The 10,471-nt window shown below is 43.5% G+C and overlaps 1 protein-coding gene across 1 annotated transcript in view; it reads right to left on the reverse strand.

Annotated features, from left to right (window-relative positions):
* c29h19orf44 (chromosome 29 C19orf44 homolog) overlaps positions 1-9,003 on the reverse strand; it is a 32,211-nt gene extending 23,208 nt beyond the window's left edge. Inside the window, exon 1 of the mRNA XM_067968023.1 lies at positions 8,924-9,003. The gene's annotated coding sequence lies outside the window, so the exon portion shown is untranslated. The remainder of the gene's footprint in view (positions 1-8,923) is intronic.
* Between the last annotated feature and the right edge of the window lie 1,468 nt (positions 9,004-10,471).

Raw genomic sequence — 10,471 nt, forward strand, 5'->3', positions numbered from 1 at the left:
ATCACTGTACAGTGACCTCTGCTGGAAAGTGTGCCGCAGGATTGTATTGACATCTATGGTTAAACACTTATTGTCTATGTTCATATGGTGATTTGCCTTCAGAATATCAAATCACAGCATGAGTAACTACCATCAGGAGGGGTAAAGAGGGAAAAAAAGTGGAATGCTTTGATGTGTTTGGCAATTCCTCGAGTAAACAAACATTCCAGCCTTATCACAGACTCATTCTCTTCCAGTGGAAATACATTCTCATTACATTTCCCTTCCTTCCAGCCGATGAAATAAACAAACCTAACTGGACTTTGGGGTTGACAACCCTAGCTCTGACCACAGGAATATTTGTTCCCTGCAGTAGTTTGCTGTTACTAGTCATTCTACCTATAACAAATTATTTTCTCACAATCCTACCACTGAAGTTCTCACTTTGAGCTATAACATTTTTGTTGTTTGTACTGATGCAGCACTATCACCACATAGTGTGACTCTTTCTCTTCAAAATAAGCTTAAAATCACTTGCAGAAGTCTCCTCTTCCTGCAGATAATGCTATTAGCTATCTGCACTATATATGATCCTGGAGACTTTCACTGTAGCACTTTCACTTTTCTCCTCATCAAGCTCGATTGATCCTTATTTGATCACCGGCTTCTAGCGCTGGCAGTACTCTAACTGAATCATGCTGATAAAAGAAATGCTAGCAAGAGTTCTTGGCTTTCTTGTCTCATCAATTTTCTGCTTGCCTGTTGGGGCTTCAGATTTTTGTCAGGTGTAGGAACCATAGTTTTAAAGTGCATCCCAATCATCAATTGTGCTGGACATGTTTTTTAATTGTTCATGGGATGTGGGTGTCGCTGGCAAGGCCGGCAATTAATGCCCATCCCTAATTGCCCATGAGAAAGTGGTGGTGAGCCAACTTCTTGAACCGCTGCAGTCCGTATGGTGAAGGTTCTCCCACAGTGCTATTAGGTTGGGAGTTCCAGGATTTTGACCCAGGAAACGGCGATATATTTCCAAGTCGGGATGGTGTGTGACTTGGAGGGGAACGTGCAGGTGGTGTTGTTCCCATGTGCCTGCTGCCCTTGTCCTTCTAGGTGGTAGAGGTCGTGAGTTTGGGAGGTGCTGTCGAAGAAGCCTTGGCGAGTTGCTGCAGAAGAGGCCTTGGCGAGTTGCTGCAGAAGAAGCCTTGGCGAGTTGCTGCAGAAGAAGCCTTGGCGAGTTGCTGCAGAAGAAGCCTTGGCGAGTTGCTGCAGAAGAAGCCTTGGCGAGTTGCTGCAGAAGAAGCCTTGGCGAGTTGCTGCAGAAGAAGCCTTGGCGAGTTGCTGCAGAAGAAGCCTTGGCGAGTTGCTGCAGAAGAAGCCTTGGCGAGTTGCTGCAGAAGAAGCTTTGGCGAGTTGCTGCAGAAGAAGCCTTGGCGAGTTGCTGCAGAAGAAGCCTTGGCGAGTTGCTGCAGTGCATCCTGTAGATGGTACACACTACAGGATGCCGGTGGTGAAGGGAGTGAATGTTTAGGGTGGTGGATGGGGTACCAATCAAGCGGGCTGCTTTGTCCTGGATGGTGTCGAGCTTATTGAGTGTTGTTGGAGCTGCACTCATCCAGGCAAGCAGAGAGTATTCCATCACACTCCTGACTTGTGCCTTGTAGATGGTGGAAAGGCTTTGGGGAGTCAGGAGGTGAGTCACTCGCCGCAGAATACCCAACCTCTGACCTGCTCTAGTAACCACAGTATTTATGTGGCTGGTCCAGTTAAGTTTCTGTTCAATGGTGACCTCCAGGATGTTGATGGTGGGGGATTCGGCGAAGGTAACGCCATTGAATGTCAAGGGGAGGTGGTTAGACTCTCTCTTGTCGGAGATGGTCATTGTCTGGCTCGAATGTTACTTGCCACTTATCAGCCCAAGACTGGATGTTGTCCAGGTCTTGCTGCATGCAGCCACGGACTGCTTCATTATCTGAGGGGTTGCAAATGGAACTGAGCACTGTGCAATCATCAGTGAACATCCCCATTTCTGACCTTATGATGGACGGAAGGTCATTGATGAAGCAGCTGAAGATGGTTGTGCCTAGGACACTGCCCTGAGGCACTCCTGCAGCAGTGTCCTGGGGCTGAGATGATTGGCCTCTAACAACCACTACCATCTTCCTTTGTGCAAGGTATGACTCCAGCCACTGGGGAGTTTTCCCCCTGATTCCCATTGACTTCAATTTTACTATGGTTCCTTGGTGCCACACTTGGTCAAATGCTGCCTTGATGTCAAGGGCAGTCACTCTCACCTCACCTCTGGAATTCAGCTCTTTTGTCCATGTTTGGATCAAGGTTGTAATGAGGTCTGGAGCCAAGTGGTCCTGGCGGAACCCAAACTGAGCGTTGGTGAGCAGGTTATTGGTGAGTAAGTGCCACTTGATAGCACTGTCGATGACACCTTCCATCACTTTGCTGATGATTGAGAGTAGACTGATGGGTCGGTAATTGGTTGGATTGGATTTGTCCTGCTTTTTGTGGACAGGACATACCTGGACAATTTTCCACATTGTTGGGTAGATGCCAGTGTTGTAGCTGTACTGGAACAGTTTGGCTAGAGGCGCAGCTAGTTCTGGAGCTGCGCCTGTATTATCTGTAGCTACAATTGGAGTTTCTCTGTAGCTCCGTAACACTAGGAAAGAATTCTCTTTTTTCAGAACTCTGTGTAGTTTGTAGAGCCTTCTCAGAATTTCCATTAACTTGTGGACAATAAGAACTGGTGGTGGGATGTACAGTCATACTGAGCTCTGAGCACCTGAAACTGTGTTCCAATATCAGAATAAGTTCCTCAGGAATACCCCATTGAGCAAACATATTGATAAACTTTCCAATAATGTGATGACTTGTTATAGCTGATGCGCTATTTCAAGAAATCTAGAATAGTCAATAACTACATGGTACTTTTGTCCATGCTCAAATAATTCCACTACAATTTTCTGCTAAGGCTGCTCCAGTAATGGCACTGGCATCAAAGATTCTTTCCTTAGCCTGGCAAAACTCACATGAAGACACTTTCTCTGATATCCTCGCTGATGCCTGGCTACTGCATAGATATGCTTTCTGGTCCCGGCACTGTTAATCCTTGATATCCCTCATAGGAACGTGAGTAGGCCATTTGGCCCCTCGAGCCTGTTCAATGAGATCATGGCTGATCTGTGACCTAACTCCATATACCTGCCTTAACTCCATATCCCTTGATACCTTTGAGTAACAAAAATCTATTGATCTCACATTTAAAATTAACAACTGAGCTAGCAGCAACTGCCATTTGCGGAAGAGAGTTCCAAACTTCTACCACCCTTTGCGTGTAGAACTGATTCCTAACTTTACTCCTGAAAGTCCTGGCTTTAATCTTTAGGCTATGTCCCCTAGTCCTAGACTCCCCAACCAGCAGAAATAGTTTCTCTTTATCTACCCTATCAGTTCCCCTTAATATCTTGAAAACTTTGATCAAATCACACATTAATCTCCTAAATTCCAGGGAATACAACCCTAGTTTGTGTAATCTCTCCTTGTAAATTGGAGTCCAGGTATCATTCTAGTAAATCCACACTGCACTCCCTCCTAGGCCAATATATCCTTCCCAAGGTGCGGTGCCCAGAACTGAACACAGTGCCCCAGGTGTGGTCTAATCAGGGCTTTGTATAGCTGTAGCATAACTTCTATCCCCTTGTATTCTAGTCCTCTAGATATAAAGGCCAGCATTCCATTAGCCTGATTGATTATTTTCTGTACCTGTCCATGACATTTTAATGATCTATGTACATGGACCCCCTAAGTCTCTTTGGACCTCCACTATTTCAAGCTATTCAGCATTTGGAAAGTACTCTGATCTATCTTTTTTAGATCCAAAGTGGATGACCTCACACTTACCTACATAGAAATCCATTTACCATAGTTTTGCCCATTCACTTAATCATGCATTTTGTTGAGAATCGAATCTTGCTCCTCACTTTGGCAGGGATTAATATCCTGTTCTGGTACATTAACAAGCTATTACTCTGCATCCCAGAGTACTAAAAGAAGTAGCCATAGAAATAGTGGATGCATTAGTTGTCATCTTCCAAAATTCTATAGATTATGGAACAGTTCCTGCAGATTGGAGGGTGCCAAATGCAACCCCACTATTTAAAAAAGGAGGGAGAGAAAACAGGAAACTATAGACCGGTTAGCCTAACATCAGTAGTAGGGAAAATGCTGGAGTCTATTATAAAGGATGTGATAACAGGACACTTAAAAAATATCAACGGGATTAGACAAAGTCAACATGGATTTATGAAAGGGAAATCATGCTTGACAAACCTACTGGAGTTTTTTGAGGTTGTAACTGGTAGAATAGATAAGGGAGAACCAGTGGATGTGGTTTATTTGGATTTTCAGAAGGCCTTTGATAAAGTCCCACATAAGAGGTTAGTGTGCAATATTAAAGCACATGGGATTGGGGGTAAGATACTGGCATGGATTGAAAATTGGTTAACAGACAGGAAACAGAGAATAGGAATAAATGGGTCTTTTTCAGGGTGGCAGGCAGTGACTAGTGGGGTACCACAGGGATCAGTGCTTGGGCCCCAGCTATTCACAATATATATCAATGATTTGGATGAGGGAACCAAATGTAATATTTCCAAGTTTGCTGAGGACACAAAACTAGGTGGGATCGTGAGTTGTGAGGAGGATGCAAAGAGGCTTCAAGGCGATTTAGACAAGTTGAGTGAGTGGGCAAATACATGGCAGATGCAGTATAATGTGGGTAAATGTGAAGTTATCCACTGTGGAAGGAAAAACAGTAAGGCAGAGTATTATTTAAATGGTGATAGATTAGGAAACAAAGGGACCTGGGTGCAGGTGCAGCAAGCAGATAGGAAGGCAAATGGTATGTTGGCCTTCATTGCAAGAGGATTTGAGTACAGGAGCAAGGATGTCTTACTGCAGTTATACAGGGCCTTGGTGAGACTACATCTGGAGTATTGTGTGCAGTTTTGGTCTCCTTACCCAAGAAAGTATGTACTTGCCACTTGCCATAGAGGAAGTGCAGCGAAGGTTCACCAGACTAATTCCTGGGATGGCAGGACTGTCGTATGAGGACAGATTGGGTCGACTTGGCCTGTATTCACTCGAGTTTAGAAGAATGAGAGGGGATCTCATTAAAACATATAAAATTCTGACAGGGCTAGACAGACTGGATGCAGGGAGGATATTTCTCCTGGCTGGGGTGTCCAGAACGAGGAGTCACAGTCTCAGGATACGGGGTAGGACATTTAGGACTGAGATGAGGAGAAATTTCTTCACTCAGAGGGTGGTGAACCTGTGGAATTCTCTACCACAGAAGCCAAGTCACTGAATATATTTAAGGAGCCAGATAGCTTTCTAGACACAAAAGGCATCAAGGAGTATGGGGAGAGAGCAGGAATATGGTATTGAGATAGAGGATCAGCCATGATCATATTGAACGGCAGAGCAGGCTCGAAGGGCCGAATGGCCTACTCCTGCTCCTATTTTCTATGTTTCTATGTATTAGTTATTGAGAGTTGTCTTTGTACAGTATATTCTCTCAATTCATCATGAACTTTTTTTTTGATGTATTTGAAGTATTCTGTTGTAGTTGTTGCTTCTTTTATAAGTGCAAATCTCTCCCCAGATGTTGACTTGCAGGTCTTTACATCATTCTCAATATCTCATCTGTATTTTTAATTGGATTCCTGATTGAAAATACATCAGTTACAAATAACTTTCCAGGAAACATTCTCTCTTTTGCATCTGGTACTATTGGTGTACACCATTCCAAAGGTTCAGTAACTTCCTCAATAATTTAATTCTTCTTAATTCCTATTCCACTTTGAAAGTATTAGGAATAGAACTTTACCAGGGTGTTCAAACCATAAGAGACAAAATCTCTCTGAAGCACAATAGTTACAGACTCCACTATGGCAGCCCAATGCCGTCAAACACACGTTCTCTGTACCAAACCTATTTTCCAAGTTGATCTTGGCCTAGAAATCATTAACATGAAGCCCCTGATCATGAAAATTCAAAACTTGTACTCTCCTCCTGTGTATGTAGTATGTGGCATGAAGCCCCTTGGAATCTAGTTTCCTTCCTGGGCTTTACAGTATAACATCTGTAACAGGGGTTACTGCGATACATACGCTGTGACAGAAAAGTAACGTCCACAGCGGTATCAGTTTTAAAATTTACAACCTTGTCATCTACCTTCAGGGCTGCCTCTCGTGATTTGTCTGTGTTGTCAACGTACTTAACTAAGCCAATGCAGATTGACTCCTCCCCATGTGATTTATCACTAATGGTCAATGCTTTAAGAAGCTTGGTGCAATAAACTATTTCAAAATGTCCTGACTTATTAGATTTCCTGCATCTATATATACACTGAACAGTTATCTTCTTGACTGTGTCTTTGGTTACAGCATACACAAGGCACAGGTACTTTCTGGCTTGGCAGAAGTCTCTCCTTAGGATGATTATTTCATTCCTTTCCTTCCCCATACCTAAAGTGTGACTTGTCTAATACTTCAGTTAACCCATCACCTGGCACTTTATCAGCTCTAAATAACATGCCATTTAGATGGCTTTGTCAAGTGTCAGTTCTCTGGATCCAATGCACCTTGCTAATGTGCTATACATGTTCAGGGGCACTGGGAGCAGAAGGATCAGTTTTACCAACAGGAAGGAGGGAAACATGACAGTGACAGAAAAAACATGCATTAATGGCTCTGGCCTCCTGCCTCCACTGCATTGCTGTGTCTGCCCTCCCGAACCACTCCGTTATTTGGTCCGTGAGCCCTGCCCTACTCTGAGAGAAAGTCAGGGCCACCATTATTGTCAAGAGTTGTCAACATGGATGAAATGTAGTTATAAGAACATAAGAAATAGGAGCAGGAGTAGGCCATATGGCCCCTCGAACTTGTTCTGCCATTCAATAAGATCACGGCTGATCTTTGACCTCAACTCCACTTTCCTGCCCTATCGTCATATCCTTTGATTCCCTTATTGGCCAAAAAGCTATCGATCTCAATCTTGAATATACTCAACGACTGTGGATCCACAGCCCTCTGGGGTAGAGAATTCCAAAGGTTCACAACTCTCTGAGTGAAGAAATTTTTCCTCATCTCAGTCCTAAATGGCCGACCTCATCTCTTGAGACTATGACCCCTAGTTCCAGACTCTCTCAGCATCTACCGTCTCAAGTCCTCTAAGAATTTTATACATTTCAATGAGATCACCTCTCATTCTTCTAAACTCCAGAGAATATGGGCCCAATTTACTCAATCTCTCCTCATAGGACAACCCTCCTATCCCAGGAATCAATCTAGTGAACCTTCATTGCACCCCCTCTAAGGCAAGTATATCCTTCCTTAGGTAAGGAGACCAAAACTGTACCATGTGTGGTCTCACCAGAGCCCTATATAATTGCAGCAAGACCTCCTTACTCATATACTCCAACCCCCTTGCAATAAAGGCTAACATACCATTTGCTTCCTAATTGCTTGCTGTACTTGCATGTTAACTTTCTGTGATTTGTGTTCAAGGACACCCAAATCCCTCTAACTGCTAACATTTCTTAGTCTCTCACCTTTAAAAAAAATATTCTGCTGTTCTATTCTTCCTACCAAAGTGGATAATTTCACATTTCCCCCGTTATACTCCACTTCTCGCCCACTCACTTAACCTGTCTATATCCCTTTGCAGCCTCTTTACGTCCGCCTCACAGCTTACTTTCCCACCTAGCTTTGCATAGTCAGCAAACTTGGATATATTACACTCGGTCCCCTCATCTAAGTCATTGGTATATATTGTAAACAGCTGAGGCCCAAGCACCGATCCTTGCGGCACCCGACTAGTTACAACCTGCCAACCTGAAAATGACCTGTTTATTCCTACTCTCTGTTTTCTGTCCGTTAATCAATCCTCAATCCATGCTAACATATTATCCCCCTATCCCATGAGCCCTAATTTTGTGTAACAAACTTATCGAATGCCTTTTGAAAATCCAAATATACGACGTCCACTGGTTCCCCCTTATCTACCCTGCTAGTTACACTCCCAAAAAACTCTAATAGATTTGTCAAACATGATTTTCCTTTCGTAAAGCCATGTTGACTCTGACATTATAAATTTCTAAGTGCCCTGTTACTACATCCTTAATAATAGATTCTAACATTTTCCCTACTATTGATGTCAGGCTGACTAGCCTATAGTTCTGTGTTTTCTCTCTCCCTCCTTTATTGAATAGCGGGGTTACATTTGCTACCTTCCAATCTATGGGGACCATTCTAGAATCTAGGATATTCTAGAAGATCCACTATCTCTGCAACCACCTCTTTTAAAACCCCAGGATGTAGCCCATCAGGCCCAGGGGATTTGTCGGCTTTTAGTCCCATTAATTTTTCCCGTACTTTTTCTTTACTAATCTTAATTACTTTAAGTTCATCTCTCTCATTAGACCCTTGGTTCCCCACAACTTGAGTGATACTTGTAATCAAAAAGGATGAGACCAACTGCAAACCCATTTAAGCACAGGAGCAAAAAATAAAATACTGCAGATGGCAGAAATCTGAAACAAAAAAAATCTGGAAACACACAGCATTTGTGGAGAGAGTAGACAGCCGATGTTTCTGGGTCGAAACCTTCATGAGAATTGAAAAGGGATATGAACCCGAACCTTTAGCCTGCCTGCTGTCTCCACAGATGGTGACAGACCTGCTGTGTGTTTGTATTTTCGTTTCGAACAAATCATAGAAAAGGAGGCCATTCGGCCCATCGAGTCCGCGCCGGCGGAATGGAGAGAGATACGTAAACAGGCCTTGCATTTATATAGTGTGTTTAATCTAACAAAATGCCCCAACTTTAAACCAGAATGAGGTGAACTTTAACTGCTTCGGTTACCTACCTGATGCTTCGGGCCACTCTCCCAGTGTTGCCTAGTTACCCAGTGTTACCCAGTCAGTGCTCCGGGTCCTGGTGTTACGTGATTTTCATTCCGGGTTGGCCTGTCTCCGCGTTTCTTGCGTCGTCCTCCCAGAGCGTGGCGTGCAGCCAATCAGCGCGCGAGTACTGGCGGCGCCGAGGGGTTAGTGCGTGGCTGGAATCTGGCGCGAAATAACGGCCGGCGGAGCGCCACGGGAGCGAGCACTCGGAGCAAATATCAGGTCAAAAGATTTCGGTTAAAATACCCTTTGGAAAAAAATATTGGTTTATAAAAGGATTCAGTATAGTGTTATGAAAGGTGCATCTTATCCTCTGGCCAATGAACTCGCAGGCGGCTATGATCACAAGATAATTATCGATGAAGAAAGCCAATTGACCTATCTTTAATTAATCCATCCACCCAGAGAGACTCCACAGTTCCTCATTGTAGCATCCAGTTGCTTCGTAAATGATTCCAAAGTCTCCATATCTCCCATCAAACGTCTGCACCAAATCTGGAAGTCTATTCCATGTGTCCATCACTCTTTGTGAAAAAAAAATTACATTTACAGCACAGAAACAGGCCATTTGGCCCAACAGGTCCATGCTGGTGTTTATGCTTCACATGAGCCTCCTCCCTCCCCTCTTTATCTACTCCTATCAGCATAACCCCCTATTCCTTTCTCCTTCATGTGTTTATCTAGCTTCTCCTTAAATGTATTTATGCTAGTTGCCTCAACTACTTGTGATAGCGAATTCCACATTCTAACCACATCATACCAATCATTACCATTTCATGCTGCCAGTCGGCGCTATGGTGCCCTGATCATTCAGCATTTTCTGAAAAATATCAATGAAGACTGTGCCCTCTCCCCCTGTTCTTGGGGTGGTGGAGTTGGGCAGGCTGAAGGCTCCACAGGTAAGTCCACAGAGAAAGCCAGAAGGCCCTGATCTCAGCAGCAAAGAGTGCAGCTTAGGGTGAACAGAACTTTGATATCAGACCTAAAATTCCCTTTTACTAGTTTGAACTTGTGTCCCTTTGTCCTATTCTTACTAAAATAATATTCTGAATTTACCTTTTCCATTCTCTTAACTATCTTGTATACCTTTATTAGATCACCTCTCAGATGCCTCCTTTCCAGGCCGAAAAGCCCAAGTTTCTCCAGTCTTTCCTCATAATTCAGATCCCTGACAATGTCATAATCGGTCTTCTCATAGATATAATGATCATTTGTTTGAAAGAGAACAGTTCCTGACTCTGTCATAGGCTTTGTAGATGTCCAGGGAAATGACAGATGGTTCATCAAAGTTTTCAAGAACATAGTTTTAGAGATGCATAACATTGACAAGAATCTCCAATGGAACAGCCATGCCAAAAACCATACTGCAAACTTTCAAGGTGATGGATAATTTGAAAGTTAGCAGCAGCTTCTATAACTTTAGAAAATGCAGATGTTAGGATAATAAGGCTGTAGTGGGACGGGTAAAAGAGATTGCCTTTCTTGGGTTAGGATGAACACTAGCAAATTTC

The sequence above is a fragment of the Heptranchias perlo genome, chromosome 29, assembly GCF_035084215.1.
Source record: "Heptranchias perlo isolate sHepPer1 chromosome 29, sHepPer1.hap1, whole genome shotgun sequence".
In the NCBI taxonomy this organism is placed as follows: Eukaryota; Metazoa; Chordata; class Chondrichthyes; order Hexanchiformes; family Hexanchidae; genus Heptranchias; species Heptranchias perlo.